The 21,743-nt window shown below is 52.0% G+C and overlaps 10 non-coding genes and 3 pseudogenes across 10 annotated transcripts; all 13 read left to right on the forward strand.

Moving 5' to 3' along the window:
• Positions 1 to 992: 992 nt before the first annotated feature.
• On the forward strand, positions 993 to 1,102 carry LOC132813496 (5S ribosomal RNA; annotated as a pseudogene).
• Positions 1,103 to 2,639: 1,537 nt separating this feature from the next.
• On the forward strand, positions 2,640 to 2,758 carry LOC132813493 (5S ribosomal RNA). Its single transcript, XR_009644089.1, has one exon. It is a non-coding gene; the product is annotated as a 5S ribosomal RNA (ribosomal RNA).
• A 1,530-nt stretch (positions 2,759 to 4,288) lies between these two features.
• Positions 4,289 to 4,406, forward strand: LOC132813490 (5S ribosomal RNA). The gene has a single exon (XR_009644087.1). It is a non-coding gene; the product is annotated as a 5S ribosomal RNA (ribosomal RNA).
• Positions 4,407 to 5,927: 1,521 nt separating this feature from the next.
• LOC132813482 (5S ribosomal RNA) lies at positions 5,928 to 6,046 on the forward strand. The gene has a single exon (XR_009644079.1). It is a non-coding gene; the product is annotated as a 5S ribosomal RNA (ribosomal RNA).
• A 1,526-nt stretch (positions 6,047 to 7,572) lies between these two features.
• LOC132813494 (5S ribosomal RNA) lies at positions 7,573 to 7,691 on the forward strand. Its single transcript, XR_009644090.1, has one exon. It is a non-coding gene; the product is annotated as a 5S ribosomal RNA (ribosomal RNA).
• A 1,536-nt stretch (positions 7,692 to 9,227) lies between these two features.
• Positions 9,228 to 9,346, forward strand: LOC132813501 (5S ribosomal RNA). The gene has a single exon (XR_009644091.1). It is a non-coding gene; the product is annotated as a 5S ribosomal RNA (ribosomal RNA).
• A 1,534-nt stretch (positions 9,347 to 10,880) lies between these two features.
• Positions 10,881 to 10,999, forward strand: LOC132813502 (5S ribosomal RNA). The gene has a single exon (XR_009644092.1). It is a non-coding gene; the product is annotated as a 5S ribosomal RNA (ribosomal RNA).
• Positions 11,000 to 12,538: 1,539 nt separating this feature from the next.
• LOC132813503 (5S ribosomal RNA) lies at positions 12,539 to 12,657 on the forward strand. The gene has a single exon (XR_009644093.1). It is a non-coding gene; the product is annotated as a 5S ribosomal RNA (ribosomal RNA).
• A 1,527-nt stretch (positions 12,658 to 14,184) lies between these two features.
• On the forward strand, positions 14,185 to 14,293 carry LOC132813498 (5S ribosomal RNA; annotated as a pseudogene).
• Positions 14,294 to 15,818: 1,525 nt separating this feature from the next.
• LOC132813495 (5S ribosomal RNA) lies at positions 15,819 to 15,927 on the forward strand (annotated as a pseudogene).
• Positions 15,928 to 17,464: 1,537 nt separating this feature from the next.
• Positions 17,465 to 17,583, forward strand: LOC132813483 (5S ribosomal RNA). Its single transcript, XR_009644080.1, has one exon. It is a non-coding gene; the product is annotated as a 5S ribosomal RNA (ribosomal RNA).
• A 1,537-nt stretch (positions 17,584 to 19,120) lies between these two features.
• LOC132813484 (5S ribosomal RNA) lies at positions 19,121 to 19,239 on the forward strand. Its single transcript, XR_009644081.1, has one exon. It is a non-coding gene; the product is annotated as a 5S ribosomal RNA (ribosomal RNA).
• A 1,529-nt stretch (positions 19,240 to 20,768) lies between these two features.
• LOC132813485 (5S ribosomal RNA) lies at positions 20,769 to 20,887 on the forward strand. The gene has a single exon (XR_009644082.1). It is a non-coding gene; the product is annotated as a 5S ribosomal RNA (ribosomal RNA).
• Positions 20,888 to 21,743: the final 856 nt, after the last annotated feature.

The following is a 21,743-nucleotide window of genomic DNA, read 5'->3' on the forward strand; positions in this document are numbered from 1 at the left end:
CCCAGCAGCGGAAACATGTTTCCTGCCGCCAGAGTGTCCAATCCTTTGATGATCTGAAATGTCTCAATCAGATCCCCTCTCAGTCTTCTAAACTCGAGGGTACACACAAGCCCAGTCGCTCCAGTCTTTCAGTGTAAGGTAATCCCGCCAGTCCAGGAATTGACCTGGTGAACCTACGCTGCATTCCCTCAATAGCCAGAATCAAATCTGGAGAGCAGAACTGCACACAGTACTCCAGGTGTGGTCTCACCAGGGCCCTGTACAGCTGCAAAAGAACCTCTTTGCTTCTATACTCCATCCCTCTTGTTATGAAGGCCAGCATGCTATTAGCCTTCTTCACTACCTGCTGTACCTGCATGCTTACCTTCATTGAGTGGTGTACAGGAACCCCCAGATCTCTCTGTCCTGCCCCTTGACCTAAATTGATTCCATTTAGGTAGTAATCTGCCTTCCACCAAAGTGGGTAACCATTGATTTATCCACATTAAATTGCATCTGGCCACTCACCTAACTTGTCCAGGTCACCCTGTAATCTGCTAACATCCTGATGACATTTCACCCTGCCAGCCAGCTTAGTATCATCAGCAAATTTGCTAATGTTATGGCTAATAGCATCTTGTAGATGGTTAAGATATATGGTAAAAAGCTGCGGTGCCAGTAGTGATCCCTGCGGTACCCCCCCTGGCCACTGCCTGCCATTGGGAAAGGGAGGCGTGGAGGAGTGCGGAAGGATGAGAGAATGCAGGCTGCAGCCTGATGAAGCAGGGGGAGGGCTTGCAGTTGGCCTGCGTGGGGATGTGGGAGACTACAGGAGCCTGGTGGGCAAGGGCTGGCTGAAAGGCAGCTGGAGGGACGGAGGGAGGGAAGCACGCACAGAGGAGGAAGAGCAAAGAGAAAAGAGAAAAAAAAAACAAAGGGATAAAGAGAAAGAGCAGCAAAGAAAATGTGGCTGGCCAGCACGCCTTGAAGTAGGGAGAAAAGGAAGGGCCGGTGCCTACGGCCATACTAGTCTGAAAACGCCTGATCTTCGGAAGCTAAGCAGACTCAGGCCTGGTTAGTACTTGGATGGGAGACCGCCTGGGAATACCAGGTGCAGTAGGCTTTTTCCGCCAGCAGGGGCTGCTCAAGTCACCCCTCTGCACTTGTGTTGTGCCACGCAATGGAGCGGCAGTTATTTTTGCTGCTGCTGCTGCTGCTGCTGCTGCTGTGCCGGCCATCAGTCGCCTGCAGGCACCAGACAGGGAGGGGAGGAGAGCGGAGCGCTGCCGAAATCAGCGAGAAAGACGGAAAGAAAGGGATTGGGGCTGCACGCTGTCTGCGGGTGGCAGTCAGGAAAGGAGGACAATAGGTGCAGGAGTTGGCCATTCTGCCTTTCGAGCCTGCACCACCATTCAATATGATCATGGCTGATCATCCTTAATCAGTATCCTGTTCCTGCCTTATCTCCGTAACCCTTGATTCCACTATCCTTGAGAGCTCTATGCAACTCTTTCTTAAATGAATCCAGAGACTGGGCCTCCACTGCCCTCTGGGGCAGAGCATTCCACACAGCCACCACTCTCTGGGTGAAGAAGTTTCTCCTCATCTCTGTCCTAAATGGTCTACCCCGTATTTTTAAGCAGTGTCCTCTGTTTCGGCACTCACCCAGCAGCGGAAACATGTTTCCTGCCGCCAGAGTGTCCAATCCTTTGATGATCTGAAATGTCTCAATCAGATCCCCTCTCAGTCTTCTAAACTCGAGGGTACACACAAGCCCAGTCGCTCCAGTCTTTCAGTGTAAGGTAATCCCGCCAGTCCAGGAATTGACCTGGTGAACCTACGCTGCATTCCCTCAATAGCCAGAATCAAATCTGGAGAGCAGAACTGCACACAGTACTCCAGGTGTGGTCTCACCAGGGCCCTGTACAGCTGCAAAAGAACCTCTTTGCTTCTATACTCCATCCCTCTTGTTATGAAGGCCAGCATGCTATTAGCCTTCTTCACTACCTGCTGTGTACCTGCATGCTTACCTTCATTGAGTGGTGTACAGGAACCCCCAGATCTCTCTGTCCTGCCCCTTGACCTAAATTGATTCCATTTAGGTAGTAATCTGCCTTCCACCAAAGTGGGTAACCATTGATTTATCCACATTAAATTGCATCTGGCCACTCACCTAACTTGTCCAGGTCACCCTGTAATCTGCTAACATCCTGATGACATTTCACCCTGCCAGCCAGCTTAGTATCATCAGCAAATTTGCTAATGTTATGGCTAATAGCATCTTGTAGATGGTTAAGATATATGGTAAAAAGCTGCGGTGCCAGTAGTGATCCCTGCGGTACCCCCCCTGGCCACTGCCTGCCATTGGGAAAGGGAGGCGTGGAGGAGTGCGGAAGGATGAGAGAATGCAGGCTGCAGCCTGATGAAGCAGGGGGAGGGCTTGCAGTTGGCCTGCGTGGGGATGTGGGAGACTACAGGAGCCTGGTGGGCAATGCCCGGCTGAAAGGCAGCTGGAGGGACGGAGGGAGGGAAGCACGCACAGAGGAGAAAGAGCAAAGAGAAAAGAGAAAAAAAAAACAAAGGGGATAAAGAGAAAGAGCAGCAAAGAAAATGTGGCTGGCCAGCACGCCTTGAAGTAGGGAGAAAAGGAAGGGGCTGGTGCCTACGGCCATACTAGTCTGAAAACGCCCGATCTGGTCTGATCTCGGAAGCTAAGCAGACTCAGGCCTGGTGAGTACTTGGATGGGAGACCGCCTGGGAATACCAGGTGCAGTAGGCTTTTTCCGCCAGCAGGGGCTGCTCAAGTCACCCCTCTGCACTTGTGTTGTGCCACGCAATGGAGCGGCAGGTTATTTTTGCTGCTGCTGCTGCTGCTGCTGCTGCCGGCCATCAGTCGCCTGCAGGCACCAGACAGGGAGGGGAGGAGAGCGGAGCGCTGCCGAAATCAGCGAGAAAGACGGAAAGAAAGGGATTGGGGCTGCACGCTGTCTGCGGGTGGCAGTCAGGAAAGGAGGACAATAGGTGCAGGAGTTGGCCATTCTGCCTTTCGAGCCTGCACCACCATTCAATATGATCATGGCTGATCATCCTTAATCAGTATCCTGTTCCTGCCTTATCTCCGTAACCCTTGATTCCACTATCCTTGAGAGCTCTATGCAACTCTTTCTTAAATGAATCCAGAGACTGGGCCTCCACTGCCCTCTGGGCAGAGCATTCCACACAGCCACCACTCTCTGGGTGAAGAAGTTTCTCCTCATCTCTGTCCTAAATGGTCTACCCCCCCGTATTTTTAAGCAGTGTCCTCTGTTTCGGCACTCACCCAGCAGCGGAAACATGTTTCCTGCCGCCAGAGTGTCCAATCCTTTGATCTGAAATGTCTCAATCAGATCCCCTCTCAGTCTTCTAAACTCGAGGGTACACACAAGCCCAGTCGCTCCAGTCTTTCAGTGTAAGGTAATCCCGCCAGTCCAGGAATTGACCTGGTGAACCTACGCTGCATTCCCTCAATAGCCAGAATCAAATCTGGAGAGCAGAACTGCACACAGTACTCCAGGTGTGGTCTCACCAGGGCCCTGTACAGCTGCAAAAGAACCTCTTTGCTTCTATACTCCATCCCTCTTGTTATGAAGGCCAGCATGCTATTAGCCTTCTTCACTACCTGCTGTACCTGCATGCTTACCTTCATTGAGTGGTGTACAGGAACCCCCAGATCTCTCTGTCCTGCCCCTTGACCTAAATTGATTCCATTTAGGTAGTAATCTGCCTTCCACCAAAGTGGGTAACCATTGATTTATCCACATTAAATTGCATCTGGCCACTCACCTAACTTGTCCAGGTCACCCTGTAATCTGCTAACATCCTGATGACATTTCACCCCTGCCAGCCAGCTTAGTATCATCAGCAAATTTGCTAATGTTATGGCTAATAGCATCTTGTAGATGGTTAAGATATATGGTAAAAAGCTGCGGTGCCAGTAGTGATCCCTGCGGTACCCCCCTGGCCACTGCCTGCCATTGGGAAAGGGAGGCGTGGAGGAGTGCGGAAGGATGAGAGAATGCAGGCTGCAGCCTGATGAAGCAGGGGGAGGGCTTGCAGTTGGCCTGCGTGGGGATGTGGGAGACTACAGGAGCCTGGTGGGCAAGGGCTGGCTGAAAGGCAGCTGGAGGGACGGAGGGAGGGAAGCACGCACAGAGGAGGAAGAGCAAAGAGAAAAGAGAAAAAAAAAACAAAGGGGATAAAGAGAAAGAGCAGCAAAGAAAATGTGGCTGGCCAGCACGCCTTGAAGTAGGGAGAAAAGGAAGGGGCCGGTGCCTACGGCCATACTAGTCTGAAAACCCCGATCTCGTCTGATCTCGGAAGCTAAGCAGACTCAGGCCTGGTTAGTACTTGGATGGGAGACCGCCTGGGAATACCAGGTGCAGTAGGCTTTTTTCCGCCAGCAGGGGCTGCACTTGTGTTGTGCCACGCAATGGAGCGGCAGGTTATTTTTGCTGCTGCTGCTGCTGCTGCTGCTGCTGCTGCTGTGCCGGCCATCAGTCGCCTGCAGGCACCAGACAGGGGGGGAGGAGAGCGGAGCGCTGCCGAAATCAGCGAGAAAGACGGAAAGAAAGGGATTGGGGCTGCACGCTGTCTGCGGTGGCAGTCAGGAAAGGAGGACAATAGGTGCAGGAGTTGGCCATTCTGCCTTTCGAGCCTGCACCACCATTCAATATGATCATGGCTGATCATCCTTAATCAGTATCCTGTTCCTGCCTTATCTCCGTAACCCTTGATTCCACTATCCTTGAGAGCTCTATGCAACTCTTTCTTAAATGAATCCAGAGACTGGGCCTCCACTGCCCTCTGGGGCAGAGCATTCCACACAGCCACCACTCTCTGGGTGAAGAAGTTTCTCCTCATCTCTGTCCTAAATGGTCTACCCCGTATTTTTAAGCAGTGTCCTCTGTTTCGGCACTCACCCAGCAGCGGAAACATGTTTCCTGCCGCCAGAGTGTCCAATCCTTTGATGATCTGAAATGTCTCAATCAGATCCCCTCTCAGTCTTCTAAACTCGAGGGTACACACAAGCCCAGTCGCTCCAGTCTTTCAGTGTAAGGTAATCCCGCCAGTCCAGGAATTGACCTGGTGAACCTACGCTGCATTCCCTCAATAGCCAGAATCAAATCTGGAGAGCAGAACTGCACACAGTACTCCAGGTGTGGTCTCACCAGGGCCCTGTACAGCTGCAAAAGAACCTCTTTGCTTCTATACTCCATCCCTCTTGTTATGAAGGCCAGCATGCTATTAGCCTTCTTCACTACCTGCTGTACCTGCATGCTTACCTTCATTGAGTGGTGTACAGGAACCCCCAGATCTCTCTGTCCTGCCCCTTGACCTAAATTGATTCCATTTAGGTAGTAATCTGCCTTCCACCAAAGTGGGTAACCATTGATTTATCCACATTAAATTGCATCTGGCCACTCACCTAACTTGTCCAGGTCACCCTGTAATCTGCTAACATCCTGATGACATTTCACCCTGCCAGCCAGCTTAGTATCATCAGCAAATTTGCTAATGTTATGGCTAATAGCATCTTGTAGATGGTTAAGATATATGGTAAAAAGCTGCGGTGCCAGTAGTGATCCCTGCGGTACCCCCCTGGCCACTGCCTGCCATTGGGAAGGGAGGCGTGGAGGAGTGCGGAAGGATGAGAGAATGCAGGCTGCAGCCTGATGAAGCAGGGGGAGGGCTTGCAGTTGGCCTGCGTGGGGATGTGGAGACTACAGGAGCCTGGTGGGCAAGGGCTGGCTGAAAGGCAGCTGGAGGGACGGAGGGAGGGAAGCACGCACAGAGGAGGAAGAGCAAAGAGAAAAGAGAAAAAAAAAACAAAGGGGATAAAGAGAAAGAGCAGCAAAGAAAATGTGGCTGGCCAGCACGCCTTGAAGTAGGGAGAAAAGGAAGGGGCCGGTGCCTACGGCCATACTAGTCTGAAAACGCCCGATCTCGTCTGATCTCGGAAGCTAAGCAGACTCAGGCCTGGTTAGTACTTGGATGGGAGACCGCCTGGGAATACCAGGTGCAGTAGGCTTTTTCCGCCAGCAGGGCTGCTCAAGTCACCCCTCTGCACTTGTGTTGTGCCACGCAATGGAGCGGCAGGTTATTTTTGCTGCTGCTGCTGCTGCTGTGCCGGCCATCAGTCGCCTGCAGGCACCAGACAGGGAGGGGAGGAGAGCGGAGCGCTGCCGAAATCAGCGAGAAAGACGGAAAGAAAGGGATTGGGGCTGCACGCTGTCTGCGGGTGGCAGTCAGGAAAGGAGGACAATAGGTGCAGGAGTTGGCCATTCTGCCTTTCGAGCCTGCACCACCATTCAATATGATCATGGCTGATCATCCTTAATCAGTATCCTGTTCCTGCCTTATCTCCGTAACCCTTGATTCCACTATCCTTGAGAGCTCTATGCAACTCTTTCTTAAATGAATCCAGAGACTGGGCCTCCACTGCCCTCTGGGGCAGAGCATTCCACACAGCCACCACTCTCTGGGTGAAGAAGTTTCTCCTCATCTCTGTCCTAAATGGTCTACCCCGTATTTTTAAGCAGTGTCCTCTGTTTCGGCACTCACCCAGCAGCGGAAACATGTTTCCTGCCGCCAGAGTGTCCAATCCTTTGATGATCTGAAATGTCTCAATCAGATCCCCTCTCAGTCTTCTAAACTCGAGGGTACACACAAGCCCAGTCGCTCCAGTCTTTCAGTGTAAGGTAATCCCGCCAGTCCAGGAATTGACCTGGTGAACCTACGCTGCATTCCCTCAATAGCCAGAATCAAATCTGGAGAGCAGAACTGCACACAGTACTCCAGGTGTGGTCTCACCAGGGCCCTGTACAGCTGCAAAAGAACCTCTTTGCTTCTATACTCCATCCCTCTTGTTATGAAGGCCAGCATGCTATTAGCCTTCTTCACTACCTGCTGTACCTGCATGCTTACCTTCATTGAGTGGTGTACAGGAACCCCCAGATCTCTCTGTCCTGCCCCTTGACCTAAATTGATTCCATTTAGGTAGTAATCTGCCTTCCACCAAAGTGGGTAACCATTGATTTATCCACATTAAATTGCATCTGGCCACTCACCTAACTTGTCCAGGTCACCCTGTAATCTGCTAACATCCTGATGACATTTCACCCTGCCAGCCAGCTTAGTATCATCAGCAAATTTGCTAATGTTATGGCTAATAGCATCTTGTAGATGGTTAAGATATATGGTAAAAAGCTGCGGTGCCAGTAGTGATCCCTGCGGTACCCCCCTGGCCACTGCCTGCCATTGGGAAAGGGAGGCGTGGAGGAGTGCGGAAGGATGAGAGAATGCAGGCTGCAGCCTGATGAAGCAGGGGGAGGGCTTGCAGTTGGCCTGCGTGGGGATGTGGGAGACTACAGGAGCCTGGTGGGCAAGGGCTGGCTGAAAGGCAGCTGGAGGGACGGAGGGAGGGAAGCACGCACAGAGGAGGAAGAGCAAAGAGAAAAGAGAGAAAAAAAAACAAAGGGGATAAAGAGAAAGAGCAGCAAAGAAAATGTGGCTGGCCAGCACGCCTTGAAGTAGGGAGAAAAGGAAGGGGCCGGTGCCTACGGCCATACTAGTCTGAAAACGCCCGATCTCGTCTGATCTCGGAAGCTAAGCAGACTCAGGCCTGGTTAGTACTTGGATGGGAGACCGCCTGGGAATACCAGGTGCAGTAGGCTTTTTCCGCCAGCAGGGGCTGCTCAAGTCACCCCTCTGCACTTGTGTTGTGCCACGCAATGGAGCGGCAGGTTATTTTTGCTGCTGCTGCTGCTGCTGCTGCTGCTGCTGCCGGCCATCAGTCGCCTGCAGGCACCAGACAGGGAGGGGAGGAGAGCGGAGCGCTGCCGAAATCAGCGAGAAAGACGGAAAGAAAGGGATTGGGGCTGCACGCTGTCTGCGGGTGGCAGTCAGGAAAGGAGGACAATAGGTGCAGGAGTTGGCCATTCTGCCTTTCGAGCCTGCACCACCATTCAATATGATCATGGCTGATCATCCTTAATCAGTATCCTGTTCCTGCCTTATCTCCGTAACCCTTGATTCCACTATCCTTGAGAGCTCTATGCAACTCTTTCTTAAATGAATCCAGAGACTGGGCCTCCACTGCCCTCTGGGGCAGAGCATTCCACACAGCCACCACTCTCTGGGTGAAGAAGTTTCTCCTCATCTCTGTCCTAAATGGTCTACCCCGTATTTTTAAGCAGTGTCCTCTGTTTCGGCACTCACCCAGCAGCGGAAACATGTTTCCTGCCGCCAGAGTGTCCAATCCTTTGATGATCTGAAATGTCTCAATCAGATCCCCTCTCAGTCTTCTAAACTCGAGGGTACACACAAGCCCAGTCGCTCCAGTCTTTCAGTGTAAGGTAATCCCGCCAGTCCAGGAATTGACCTGGTGAACCTACGCTGCATTCCCTCAATAGCCAGAATCAAATCTGGAGAGCAGAACTGCACACAGTACTCCAGGTGTGGTCTCACCAGGGCCCTGTACAGCTGCAAAAGAACCTCTTTGCTTCTATACTCCATCCCTCTTGTTATGAAGGCCAGCATGCTATTAGCCTTCTTCACTACCTGCTGTACCTGCATGCTTACCTTCATTGAGTGGTGTACAGGAACCCCCAGATCTCTCTGTCCTGCCCCTTGACCTAAATTGATTCCATTTAGGTAGTAATCTGCCTTCCACCAAAGTGGGTAACCATTGATTTATCCACATTAAATTGCATCTGGCCACTCACCTAACTTGTCCAGGTCACCCTGTAATCTGCTAACATCCTGATGACATTTCACCCTGCCAGCCAGCTTAGTATCATCAGCAAATTTGCTAATGTTATGGCTAATAGCATCTTGTAGATGGTTAAGATATATGGTAAAAAGCTGCGGTGCCAGTAGTGATCCCTGCGGTACCCCCCTGGCCACTGCCTGCCATTGGGAAAGGGAGGCGTGGAGGAGTGCGGAAGGATGAGAGAATGCAGGCTGCAGCCTGATGAAGCAGGGGGAGGGCTTGCAGTTGGCCTGCGTGGGGATGTGGGAGACTACAGGAGCCTGGTGGGCAAGGGCTGGCTGAAAGGCAGCTGGAGGGACGGAGGGAGGGAAGCACGCACAGAGGAGGAAGAGCAAAGAGAAAAGAGAAAAAAAAAACAAAGGGGATAAAGAGAAAGAGCAGCAAAGAAAATGTGGCTGGCCAGCACGCCTTGAAGTAGGGAGAAAAGGAAGGGGCCGGTGCCTACGGCCATACTAGTCTGAAAACGCCCGATCTCGTCTGATCTCGGAAGCTAAGCAGACTCAGGCCTGGTTAGTACTTGGATGGGAGACCGCCTGGGAATACCAGGTGCAGTAGGCTTTTTCCGCCAGCAGGGGCTGCTCAAGTCACCCCTCTGCACTTGTGTTGTGCCACGCAATGGAGCGGCAGGTTATTTTTGCTGCTGCTGCTGCTGCTGCTGCTGCTGCTGCCGGCCATCAGTCGCCTGCAGGCACCAGACAGGGAGGGGAGGAGAGCGGAGCGCTGCCGAAATCAGCGAGAAAGACGGAAAGAAAGGGATTGGGGCTGCACGCTGTCTGCGGGTGGCAGTCAGGAAAGGAGGACAATAGGTGCAGGAGTTGGCCATTCTGCCTTTCGAGCCTGCACCACCATTCAATATGATCATGGCTGATCATCCTTAATCAGTATCCTGTTCCTGCCTTATCTCCGTAACCCTTGATTCCACTATCCTTGAGAGCTCTATGCAACTCTTTCTTAAATGAATCCAGAGACTGGGCCTCCACTGCCCTCTGGGGCAGAGCATTCCACACAGCCACCACTCTCTGGGTGAAGAAGTTTCTCCTCATCTCTGTCCTAAATGGTCTACCCCGTATTTTTAAGCAGTGTCCTCTGTTTCGGCACTCACCCAGCAGCGGAAACATGTTTCCTGCCGCCAGAGTGTCCAATCCTTTGATGATCTGAAATGTCTCAATCAGATCCCCTCTCAGTCTTCTAAACTCGAGGGTACACACAAGCCCAGTCGCTCCAGTCTTTCAGTGTAAGGTAATCCCGCCAGTCCAGGAATTGACCTGGTGAACCTACGCTGCATTCCCTCAATAGCCAGAATCAAATCTGGAGAGCAGAACTGCACACAGTACTCCAGGTGTGGTCTCACCAGGGCCCTGTACAGCTGCAAAAGAACCTCTTTGCTTCTATACTCCATCCCTCTTGTTATGAAGGCCAGCATGCTATTAGCCTTCTTCACTACCTGCTGTACCTGCATGCTTACCTTCATTGAGTGGTGTACAGGAACCCCCAGATCTCTCTGTCCTGCCCCTTGACCTAAATTGATTCCATTTAGGTAGTAATCTGCCTTCCACCAAAGTGGGTAACCATTGATTTATCCACATTAAATTGCATCTGGCCACTCACCTAACTTGTCCAGGTCACCCTGTAATCTGCTAACATCCTGATGACATTTCACCCTGCCAGCCAGCTTAGTATCATCAGCAAATTTGCTAATGTTATGGCTAATAGCATCTTGTAGATGGTTAAGATATATGGTAAAAAGCTGCGGTGCCAGTAGTGATCCCTGCGGTACCCCCCTGGCCACTGCCTGCCATTGGGAAAGGGAGGCGTGGAGGAGTGCGGAAGGATGAGAGAATGCAGGCTGCAGCCTGATGAAGCAGGGGGAGGGCTTGCAGTTGGCCTGCGTGGGGATGTGGGAGACTACAGGAGCCTGGTGGGCAAGGGCTGGCTGAAAGGCAGCTGGAGGGACGGAGGGAGGGAAGCACGCACAGAGGAGGAAGAGCAAAGAGAAAAGAGAAAAAAAAACAAAGGGGATAAAGAGAAAGAGCAGCAAAGAAAATGTGGCTGGCCAGCACGCCTTGAAGTAGGGAGAAAAGGAAGGGGCCGTGCCTACGGCCATACTAGTCTGAAAACGCCCGATCTCGTCTGATCTCGGAAGCTAAGCAGACTCAGGCCTGGTTAGTACTTGGATGGGAGACCGCCTGGGAATACCAGGTGCAGTAGGCTTTTTCCGCCAGCAGGGGCTGCTCAAGTCACCCCTCTGCACTTGTGTTGTGCCACGCAATGGAGCGGCAGGTTATTTTTGCTGCTGCTGCTGCTGCTGCTGCTGCTGCTGTGCCGGCCATCAGTCGCCTGCAGGCACCAGACAGGGAGGGGAGGAGAGCGGAGCGCTGCCGAAATCAGCGAGAAAGACGGAAAGAAAGGGATTGGGGCTGCACGCTGTCTGCGGGTGGCAGTCAGGAAAGGAGGACAATAGGTGCAGGAGTTGGCCATTCTGCCTTTCGAGCCTGCACCACCATTCAATATGATCATGGCTGATCATCCTTAATCAGTATCCTGTTCCTGCCTTATCTCCGTAACCCTTGATTCCACTATCCTTGAGAGCTCTATGCAACTCTTTCTTAAATGAATCCAGAGACTGGGCCTCCACTGCCCTCTGGGGCAGAGCATTCCACACAGCCACCACTCTCTGGGTGAAGAAGTTTCTCCTCATCTCTGTCCTAAATGGTCTACCCCGTATTTTTAAGCAGTGTCCTCTGTTTCGGCACTCACCCAGCAGCGGAAACATGTTTCCTGCCGCCAGAGTGTCCAATCCTTTGATGATCTGAAATGTCTCAATCAGATCCCCTCTCAGTCTTCTAAACTCGAGGGTACACACAAGCCCAGTCGCTCCAGTCTTTCAGTGTAAGGTAATCCCGCCAGTCCAGGAATTGACCTGGTGAACCTACGCTGCATTCCCTCAATAGCCAGAATCAAATCTGGAGAGCAGAACTGCACACAGTACTCCAGGTGTGGTCTCACCAGGGCCCTGTACAGCTGCAAAAGAACCTCTTTGCTTCTATACTCCATCCCTCTTGTTATGAAGGCCAGCATGCTATTAGCCTTCTTCACTACCTGCTGTACCTGCATGCTTACCTTCATTGAGTGGTGTACAGGAACCCCCAGATCTCTCTGTCCTGCCCCTTGACCTAAATTGATTCCATTTAGGTAGTAATCTGCCTTCCACCAAAGTGGGTAACCATTGATTTATCCACATTAAATTGCATCTGGCCACTCACCTAACTTGTCCAGGTCACCCTGTAATCTGCTAACATCCTGATGACATTTCACCCCTGCCAGCCAGCTTAGTATCATCAGCAAATTTGCTAATGTTATGGCTAATAGCATCTTGTAGATGGTTAAGATATATGGTAAAAAGCTGCGGTGCCAGTAGTGATCCCTGCGGTACCCCCCACCCCACTGCCTGCCATTGGGAAAGGGAGGCGTGGAGGAGTGCGGAAGGATGAGAGAATGCAGGCTGCAGCCTGATGAAGCAGGGGGAGGGCTTGCAGTTGGCCTGCGTGGGGATGTGGGAGACTACAGGAGCCTGGTGGGCAAGGGCTGGCTGAAAGGCAGCTGGAGGGACGGAGGGAGGGAAGCACGCACAGAGGAGGAAGAGCAAAGAGAAAAGAGAAAAAAAAAACAAAGGGGATAAAGAGAAAGAGCAGCAAAGAAAATGTGGCTGGCCAGCACGCCTTGAAGTAGGGAGAAAAGGAAGGGGCCGGTGCCTACGGCCATACTAGTCTGAAAACGCCCGATCTCGTCTGATCTCGGAAGCTAAGCAGACTCAGGCCTGGTTAGTACTTGGATGGGAGACCGCCTGGGAATACCAGGTGCAGTAGGCTTTTTCCGCCAGCAGGGGCTGCTCAAGTCACCCCTCTGCACTTGTGTTGTGCCACGCAATGGAGCGGCAGGTTATTTTGCTGCTGCTGCTGCTGCTGCTGTGCCGCCATCAGTCGCCTGCAGGCACCAGACAGGGAGGGGAGGAGAGCGGAGCGCTGCCGAAATCAGCGAGAAAGACGGAAAGAAAGGATTGGGGCTGCACGCTGTCTGCGGGTGGCAGTCAGGAAAGGAGGACAATAGGTGCAGGAGTTGGCCATTCTGCCTTTCGAGCCTGCACCACCATTCAATATGATCATGGCTGATCATCCTTAATCAGTATCCTGTTCCTGCCTTATCTCCGTAACCCTTGATTCCACTATCCTTGAGAGCTCTATGCAACTCTTTCTTAAATGAATCCAGAGACTGGGCCTCCACTGCCCTCTGGGCAGAGCATTCCACACAGCCACCACTCTCTGGGTGAAGAAGTTTCTCCTCATCTCTCTGTCCTAAATGGTCTACCCCGTATTTTTAAGCAGTGTCCTCTGTTTCGGCACTCACCCAGCAGCGGAAACATGTTTCCTGCCGCCAGAGTGTCCAATCCTTTGATGATCTGAAATGTCTCAATCAGATCCCCTCTCAGTCTTCTAAACTCGAGGGTACACACAAGCCCAGTCGCTCCAGTCTTTCAGTGTAAGGTAATCCCGCCAGTCCAGGAATTGACCTGGTGAACCTACGCTGCATTCCCTCAATAGCCAGAATCAAATCTGGAGAGCAGAACTGCACACAGTACTCCAGGTGTGGTCTCACCAGGGCCCTGTACAGCTGCAAAAGAACCTCTTTGCTTCTATACTCCATCCCTCTTGTTATGAAGGCCAGCATGCTATTAGCCTTCTTCACTACCTGCTGTACCTGCATGCTTACCTTCATTGAGTGGTGTACAGGAACCCCCAGATCTCTCTGTCCTGCCCCTTGACCTAAATTGATTCCATTTAGGTAGTAATCTGCCTTGCACCAAAGTGGGTAACCATTGATTTATCCACATTAAATTGCATCTGGCCACTCACCTAACTTGTCCAGGTCACCCTGTAATCTGCTAACATCCTGATGACATTTCACCCTGCCCAGCCAGCTTAGTATCATCAGCAAATTTGCTAATGTTATGGCTAATAGCATCTTGTAGATGGTTAAGATATATGGTAAAAAGCTGCGGTGCCAGTAGTGATCCCTGCGGTACCCCCCTGGCCACTGCCTGCCATTGGGAAAGGGAGGCGTGGAGGAGTGCGGAAGGATGAGAGAATGCAGGCTGCAGCCTGATGAAGCAGGGGGAGGGCTTGCAGTTGGCCTGCGTGGGGATGTGGGAGACTACAGGAGCCTGGTGGGCAAGGGCTGGCTGAAAGGCAGCTGGAGGGACGGAGGGAGGGAAGCACGCACAGAGGAGGAAGAGCAAAGAGAAAAGAGAAAAAAAAACAAAGGGGATAAAGAGAAAGAGCAGCAAAGAAAATGTGGCTGGCCAGCACGCCTTGAAGTAGGGAGAAAAGGAAGGGGCCGGTGCCTACGGCCATACTAGTCTGAAAACTTCTGATCTCGGAAGCTAAGCAGACTCAGGCCTGGTTAGTACTTGGATGGGAGACCGCCTGGGAATACCAGGTGCAGTAGGCTTTTTCCGCCAGCAGGGGCTGCTCAAGTCACCCCTCTGCACTTGTGTTGTGCCACGCAATGGAGCGGCAGGTTATTTTTGCTGCTGCTGCTGCTGCTGCTGTGCCGGCCATCAGTCGCCTGCAGGCACCAGACAGGGAGGGGAGGAGAGCGGAGCGCTGCCGAAATCAGCGAGAAAGACGGAAAGAAAGGGATTGGGGCTGCACGCTGTCTGCGGGTGGCAGTCAGGAAAGGAGGACAATAGGTGCAGGAGTTGGCCATTCTGCCTTTCGAGCCTGCACCACCATTCAATATGATCATGGCTGATCATCCTTAATCAGTATCCTGTTCCTGCCTTATCTCCGTAACCCTTGATTCCACTATCCTTGAGAGCTCTATGCAACTCTTTCTTAAATGAATCCAGAGACTGGGCCTCCACTGCCCTCTGGGGCAGAGCATTCCACACAGCCACCACTCTCTGGGTGAAGAAGTTTCTCCTCATCTCTGTCCTAAATGGTCTACCCCGTATTTTTAAGCAGTGTCCTCTGTTTCGGCACTCACCCAGCAGCGGAAACATGTTTCCTGCCGCCAGAGTGTCCAATCCTTTGATGATCTGAAATGTCTCAATCAGATCCCCTCTCAGTCTTCTAAACTCGAGGGTACACACAAGCCCAGTCGCTCCAGTCTTTCAGTGTAAGGTAATCCCGCCAGTCCAGGAATTGACCTGGTGAACCTACGCTGCATTCCCTCAATAGCCAGAATCAAATCTGGAGAGCAGAACTGCACACAGTACTCCAGGTGTGGTCTCACCAGGGCCCTGTACAGCTGCAAAAGAACCTCTTTGCTTCTATACTCCATCCCTCTTGTTATGAAGGCCAGCATGCTATTAGCCTTCTTCACTACCTGCTGTACCTGCATGCTTACCTTCATTGAGTGGTGTACAGGAACCCCCAGATCTCTCTGTCCTGCCCCTTGACCTAAATTGATTCCATTTAGGTAGTAATCTGCCTTCCACCAAAGTGGGTAACCATTGATTTATCCACATTAAATTGCATCTGGCCACTCACCTAACTTGTCCAGGTCACCCTGTAATCTGCTAACATCCTGATGACATTTCACCCTGCCAGCCAGCTTAGTATCATCAGCAAATTTGCTAATGTTATGGCTAATAGCATCTTGTAGATGGTTAAGATATATGGTAAAAAGCTGCGGTGCCAGTAGTGATCCCTGCGGTACCCCCCTGGCCACTGCCTGCCATTGGGAAAGGGAGGCGTGGAGGAGTGCGGAAGGATGAGAGAATGCAGGCTGCAGCCTGATGAAGCAGGGGGAGGCTTGCAGTTGGCCTGCGTGGGGATGTGGGAGACTACAGGAGCCTGGTGGGCAAGGGCTGGCTGAAAGGCAGCTGGAGGGACGGAGGGAGGAAGCACGCACAGAGGAGGAAGAGCAAAGAGAAAAGAGAAAAAAAAAACAAAGGGATAAAGAGAAAGAGCAGCAAAGAAAATGTGGCTGGCCAGCACGCCTTGAAGTAGGGAGAAAAGGAAGGGGCCGTGCCTACGGCCATACTAGTCTGAAAACGCCTGATCTCGGAAGCTAAGCAGACTCAGGCCTGGTTAGTACTTGGATGGGAGACCGCCTGGGAATACCAGGTGCAGTAGGCTTTTTCCGCCAGCAGGGGCTGCTCAAGTCACCCCTCTGCACTTGTGTTGTGCCACGCAATGGAGCGGCAGGTTATTTTTGCTGCTGCTGCTGCTGCTGCTGCTGCTGTGCCGGCCATCAGTCGCCTGCAGGCACCAGACAGGGAGGGGAGGAGAGCGGAGCGCTGCCGAAATCAGCGAGAAAGACGGAAAGAAAGGGATTGGGGCTGCACGCTGTCTGCGGGTGGCAGTCAGGAAAGGAGGACAATAGGTGCAGGAGTTGGCCATTCTGCCTTTCGAGCCTGCACCACCACCATTCAATATGATCATGGCTGATCATCCTTAATCAGTATCCTGTTCCTGCCTTATCTCCGTAACCCTTGATTCCACTATCCTTGAGAGCTCTATGCAACTCTTTCTTAAATGAATCCAGAGACTGGGCCTCCACTGCCCTCTGGGGCAGAGCATTCCACACAGCCACCACTCTCTGGGTGAAGAAGTTTCTCCTCATCTCTGTCCTAAATGGTCTACCCCGTATTTTTAAGCAGTGTCCTCTGTTTCGGCACTCACCCAGCAGCGGAAACATGTTTCCTGCCGCCAGAGTGTCCAATCCTTTGATGATCTGAAATGTCTCAATCAGATCCCCTCTCAGTCTTCTAAACTCGAGGGTACACACAAGCCCAGTCGCTCCAGTCTTTCAGTGTAAGGTAATCCCGCCAGTCCAGGAATTGACCTGGTGAACCTACGCTGCATTCCCTCAATAGCCAGAATCAAATCTGGAGAGCAGAACTGCACACAGTACTCCAGGTGTGGTCTCACCAGGGCCCTGTACAGCTGCAAAAGAACCTCTTTGCTTCTATACTCCATCCCTCTTGTTATGAAGGCCAGCATGCTATTAGCCTTCTTCACTACCTGCTGTACCTGCATGCTTACCTTCATTGAGTGGTGTACAGGAACCCCCAGATCTCTCTGTCCTGCCCCTTGACCTAAATTGATTCCATTTAGGTAGTAATCTGCCTTCCACCAAAGTGGGTAACCATTGATTTATCCACATTAAATTGCATCTGGCCACTCACCTAACTTGTCCAGGTCACCCTGTAATCTGCTAACATCCTGATGACATTTCACCCTGCCAGCCAGCTTAGTATCATCAGCAAATTTGCTAATGTTATGGCTAATAGCATCTTGTAGATGGTTAAGATATATGGTAAAAAGCTGCGGTGCCAGTAGTGATCCCTGCGGTACCCCCCTGGCCACTGCCTGCCATTGGGAAAGGGAGGCGTGGAGGAGTGCGGAAGGATGAGAGAATGCAGGCTGCAGCCTGATGAAGCAGGGGGAGGGCTTGCAGTTGGCCTGCGTGGGGATGTGGGAGACTACAGGAGCCTGGTGGGCAAGGGCTGGCTGAAAGGCAGCTGGAGGGACGGAGGGAGGGAAGCACGCACAGAGGAGGAAGAGCAAAGAGAAAAGAGAAAAAAAAAACAAAGGGGATAAAGAGAAAGAGCAGCAAAGAAAATGTGGCTGGCCAGCACGCCTTGAAGTAGGGAGAAAAGGAAGGGGCGGTGCCTACGGCCATACTAGTCTGAAAACGCCCGATCTCGTCTGATCTCGGAAGCTAAGCAGACTCAGGCCTGGTTAGTACTTGGATGGGAGACCGCCTGGGAATACCAGGTGCAGTAGGCTTTTTCCGCCAGCAGGGGCTGCTCAAGTCACCCCTCTGCACTTGTGTTGTGCCACGCAATGGAGCGGCAGGTTATTTTTGCTGCTGCTGCTGCGCTGCTGCTGCTGCTGTGCCGGCCATCAGTCGCCTGCAGGCACCAGACAGGGAGGGGAGGAGAGCGGAGCGCTGCCGAAATCAGCGAGAAAGACGGAAAGAAAGGGATTGGGGCTGCACGCTGTCTGCGGGTGGCAGTCAGGAAAGGAGGACAATAGGTGCAGGAGTTGGCCATTCTGCCTTTCGAGCCTGCACCACCATTCAATATGATCATGGCTGATCATCCTTAATCAGTATCCTGTTCCTGCCTTATCTCCGTAACCCTTGATTCCACTATCCTTGAGAGCTCTATGCAACTCTTTCTTAAATGAATCCAGAGACTGGGCCTCCACTGCCCTCTGGGGCAGAGCATTCCACACAGCCACCACTCTCTGGGTGAAGAAGTTTCTCCTCATCTCTGTCCTAAATGGTCTACCCCGTATTTTTAAGCAGTGTCCTCTGTTTCGGCACTCACCCAGCAGCGGAAACATGTTTCCTGCCGCCAGAGTGTCCAATCCTTTGATGATCTGAAATGTCTCAATCAGATCCCCTCTCAGTCTTCTAAACTCGAGGGTACACACAAGCCCAGTCGCTCCAGTCTTTCAGTGTAAGGTAATCCCGCCAGTCCAGGAATTGACCTGGTGAACCTACGCTGCATTCCCTCAATAGCCAGAATCAAATCTGGAGAGCAGAACTGCACACAGTACTCCAGGTGTGGTCTCACCAGGGCCCTGTACAGCTGCAAAAGAACCTCTTTGCTTCTATACTCCATCCCTCTTGTTATGAAGGCCAGCATGCTATTAGCCTTCTTCACTACCTGCTGTACCTGCATGCTTACCTTCATTGAGTGGTGTACAGGAACCCCCAGATCTCTCTGTCCTGCCCCTTGACCTAAATTGATTCCATTTAGGTAGTAATCTGCCTTCCACCAAAGTGGGTAACCATTGATTTATCCACATTAAATTGCATCTGGCCACTCACCTAACTTGTCCAGGTCACCCTGTAATCTGCTAACATCCTGATGACATTTCACCCTGCCAGCCAGCTTAGTATCATCAGCAAATTTGCTAATGTTATGGCTAATAGCATCTTGTAGATGGTTAAGATATATGGTAAAAAGCTGCGGTGCCAGTAGTGATCCCTGCGGTACCCCCCTGGCCACTGCCTGCCATTGGGAAAGGGAGGCGTGGAGGAGTGCGGAAGGATGAGAGAATGCAGGCTGCAGCCTGATGAAGCAGGGGGAGGGCTTGCAGTTGGCCTGCGTGGGGATGTGGGAGACTACAGGAGCCTGGTGGGCAAGGGCTGGCTGAAAGGCAGCTGGAGGGACGGAGGGAGGGAAGCACGCACAGAGGAGGAAGAGCAAAGAGAAAAGAGAAAAAAAAAACAAAGGGGATAAAGAGAAAGAGCAGCAAAGAAAATGTGGCTGGCCAGCACGCCTTGAAGTAGGGAGAAAAGGAAGGGGCCGGTGCCTACGGCCATACTAGTCTGAAAACGCCCGATCTCGTCTGATCTCGGAAGCTAAGCAGACTCAGGCCTGGTTAGTACTTGGATGGGAGACCGCCTGGGAATACCAGGTGCAGTAGGCTTTTTCCGCCAGCAGGGGCTGCTCAAGTCACCCCTCTGCACTTGTGTTGTGCCACGCAATGGAGCGGCAGGTTATTTTTGCTGCTGCTGCTGCTGCTGCTGTGCCGGCCATCAGTCGCCTGCAGGCACCAGACAGGGAGGGGAGGAGAGCGGAGCGCTGCCGAAATCAGCGAGAAAGACGGAAAGAAAGGGATTGGGGCTGCACGCTGTCTGCGGGTGGCAGTCAGGAAAGGAGGACAATAGGTGCAGGAGTTGGCCATTCTGCCTTTCGAGCCTGCACCACCATTCAATATGATCATGGCTGATCATCCTTAATCAGTATCCTGTTCCTGCCTTATCTCCGTAACCCTTGATTCCACTATCCTTGAGAGCTCTATGCAACTCTTTCTTAAATGAATCCAGAGACTGGGCCTCCACTGCCCTCTGGGGCAGAGCATTCCACACAGCCACCACTCTCTGGGTGAAGAAGTTTCTCCTCATCTCTGTCCTAAATGGTCTACCCCGTATTTTTAAGCAGTGTCCTCTGTTTCGGCACTCACCCAGCAGCGGAAACATGTTTCCTGCCGCCAGAGTGTCCAATCCTTTGATGATCTGAAATGTCTCAATCAGATCCCCTCTCAGTCTTCTAAACTCGAGGGTACACACAAGCCCAGTCGCTCCAGTCTTTCAGTGTAAGGTAATCCCGCCAGTCCAGGAATTGACCTGGTGAACCTACGCTGCATTCCCTCAATAGCCAGAATCAAATCTGGAGAGCAGAACTGCACACAGTACTCCAGGTGTGGTCTCACCAGGGCCCTGTACAGCTGCAAAAGAACCTCTTTGCTTCTATACTCCATCCCTCTTGTTATGAAGGCCAGCATGCTATTAGCCTTCTTCACTACCTGCTGTACCTGCATGCTTACCTTCATTGAGTGGTGTACAGGAACCCCCAGATCTCTCTGTCCTGCCCCTTGACCTAAATTGATTCCATTTAGGTAGTAATCTGCCTTCCACCAAAGTGGGTAACCATTGATTTATCCACATTAAATTGCATCTGGCCACTCACCTAACTTGTCCAGGTCACCCTGTAATCTGCTAACATCCTGATGACATTTCACCCTGCCAGCCAGCTTAGTATCATCAGCAAATTTGCTAATGTTATGGCTAATAGCATCTTGTAGATGGTTAAGATATATGGTAAAAAGCTGCGGTGCCAGTAGTGATCCCTGCGGTACCCCCCCTGGCCACTGCCTGCCATTGGGAAAGGGAGGCGTGGAGGAGTGCGGAAGGATGAGAGAATGCAGGCTGCAGCCTGATGAAGCAGGGGGAGGGCTTGCAGTTGGCCTGCGTGGGGATGTGGGAGACTACAGGAGCCTGGTGGGCAAGGGCTGGCTGAAAGGCAGCTGGAGGGACGGAGGGAGGGAAGCACGCACAGAGGAGGAAGAGCAAAGAGAAAAGAGAAAAAAAAAACAAAGGGGATAAAGAGAAAGAGCAGCAAAGAAAATGTGGCTGGCCAGCACGCCTTGAAGTAGGGAGAAAAGGAAGGGCCGGTGCCTACGGCCATACTAGTCTGAAAACGCCCGATCTCGTCTGATCTCGGAAGCTAAGCAGACTCAGGCCTGGTTAGTACTTGGATGGGAGACCGCCTGGGAATACCAGGTGCAGTAGGCTTTTTCCGCCAGCAGGGCTGCTCAAGTCACCCCTCTGCACTTGTGTTGTGCCACGCAATGGAGCGGCAGGTTATTTTTGCTGCTGCTGCTGCTGCTGCTGCTGCTGTGCCGGCCATCAGTCGCCTGCAGGCACCAGACAGGGAGGGGAGGAGAGCGGAGCGCTGCCGAAATCAGCGAGAAAGACGGAAAGAAAGGGATTGGGGCTGCACGCTGTCTGCGGGTGGCAGTCAGGAAAGGAGGACAATAGGTGCAGGAGTTGGCCATTCTGCCTTTCGAGCCTGCACCACCATTCAATATGATCATGGCTGATCATCCTTAATCAGTATCCTGTTCCTGCCTTATCTCCGTAACCCTTGATTCCAGTATCCTTGAGAGCTCTATGCAACTCTTTCTTAAATGAATCCAGAGACTGGGCCTCCACTGCCCTCTGGGGCAGAGCATTCCACACACAGCCACCACTCTCTGGGTGAAGAAGTTTCTCCTCATCTCTGTCCTAAATGGTCTACCCCGTATTTTTAAGCAGTGTCCTCTGTTTCGGCACTCACCCAGCAGCGGAAACATGTTTCCTGCCGCCAGAGTGTCCAATCCTTTGATGATCTGAAATGTCTCAATCAGATCCCCTCTCAGTCTTCTAAACTCGAGGGTACACACAAGCCCAGTCGCTCCAGTCTTTCAGTGTAAGGTAATCCCGCCAGTCCAGGAATTGACCTGGTGAACCTACGCTGCATTCCCTCAATAGCCAGAATCAAATCTGGAGAGCAGAACTGCACACAGTACTCCAGGTGTGGTCTCACCAGGGCCCTGTACAGCTGCAAAAGAACCTCTTTGCTTCTATACTCCATCCCTCTTGTTATGAA

The sequence above is a fragment of the Hemiscyllium ocellatum genome, unplaced genomic scaffold (genome assembly GCF_020745735.1).
Source record: "Hemiscyllium ocellatum isolate sHemOce1 unplaced genomic scaffold, sHemOce1.pat.X.cur. scaffold_3730_pat_ctg1, whole genome shotgun sequence".
NCBI lineage: Eukaryota > Metazoa > Chordata > Chondrichthyes > Orectolobiformes > Hemiscylliidae > Hemiscyllium > Hemiscyllium ocellatum.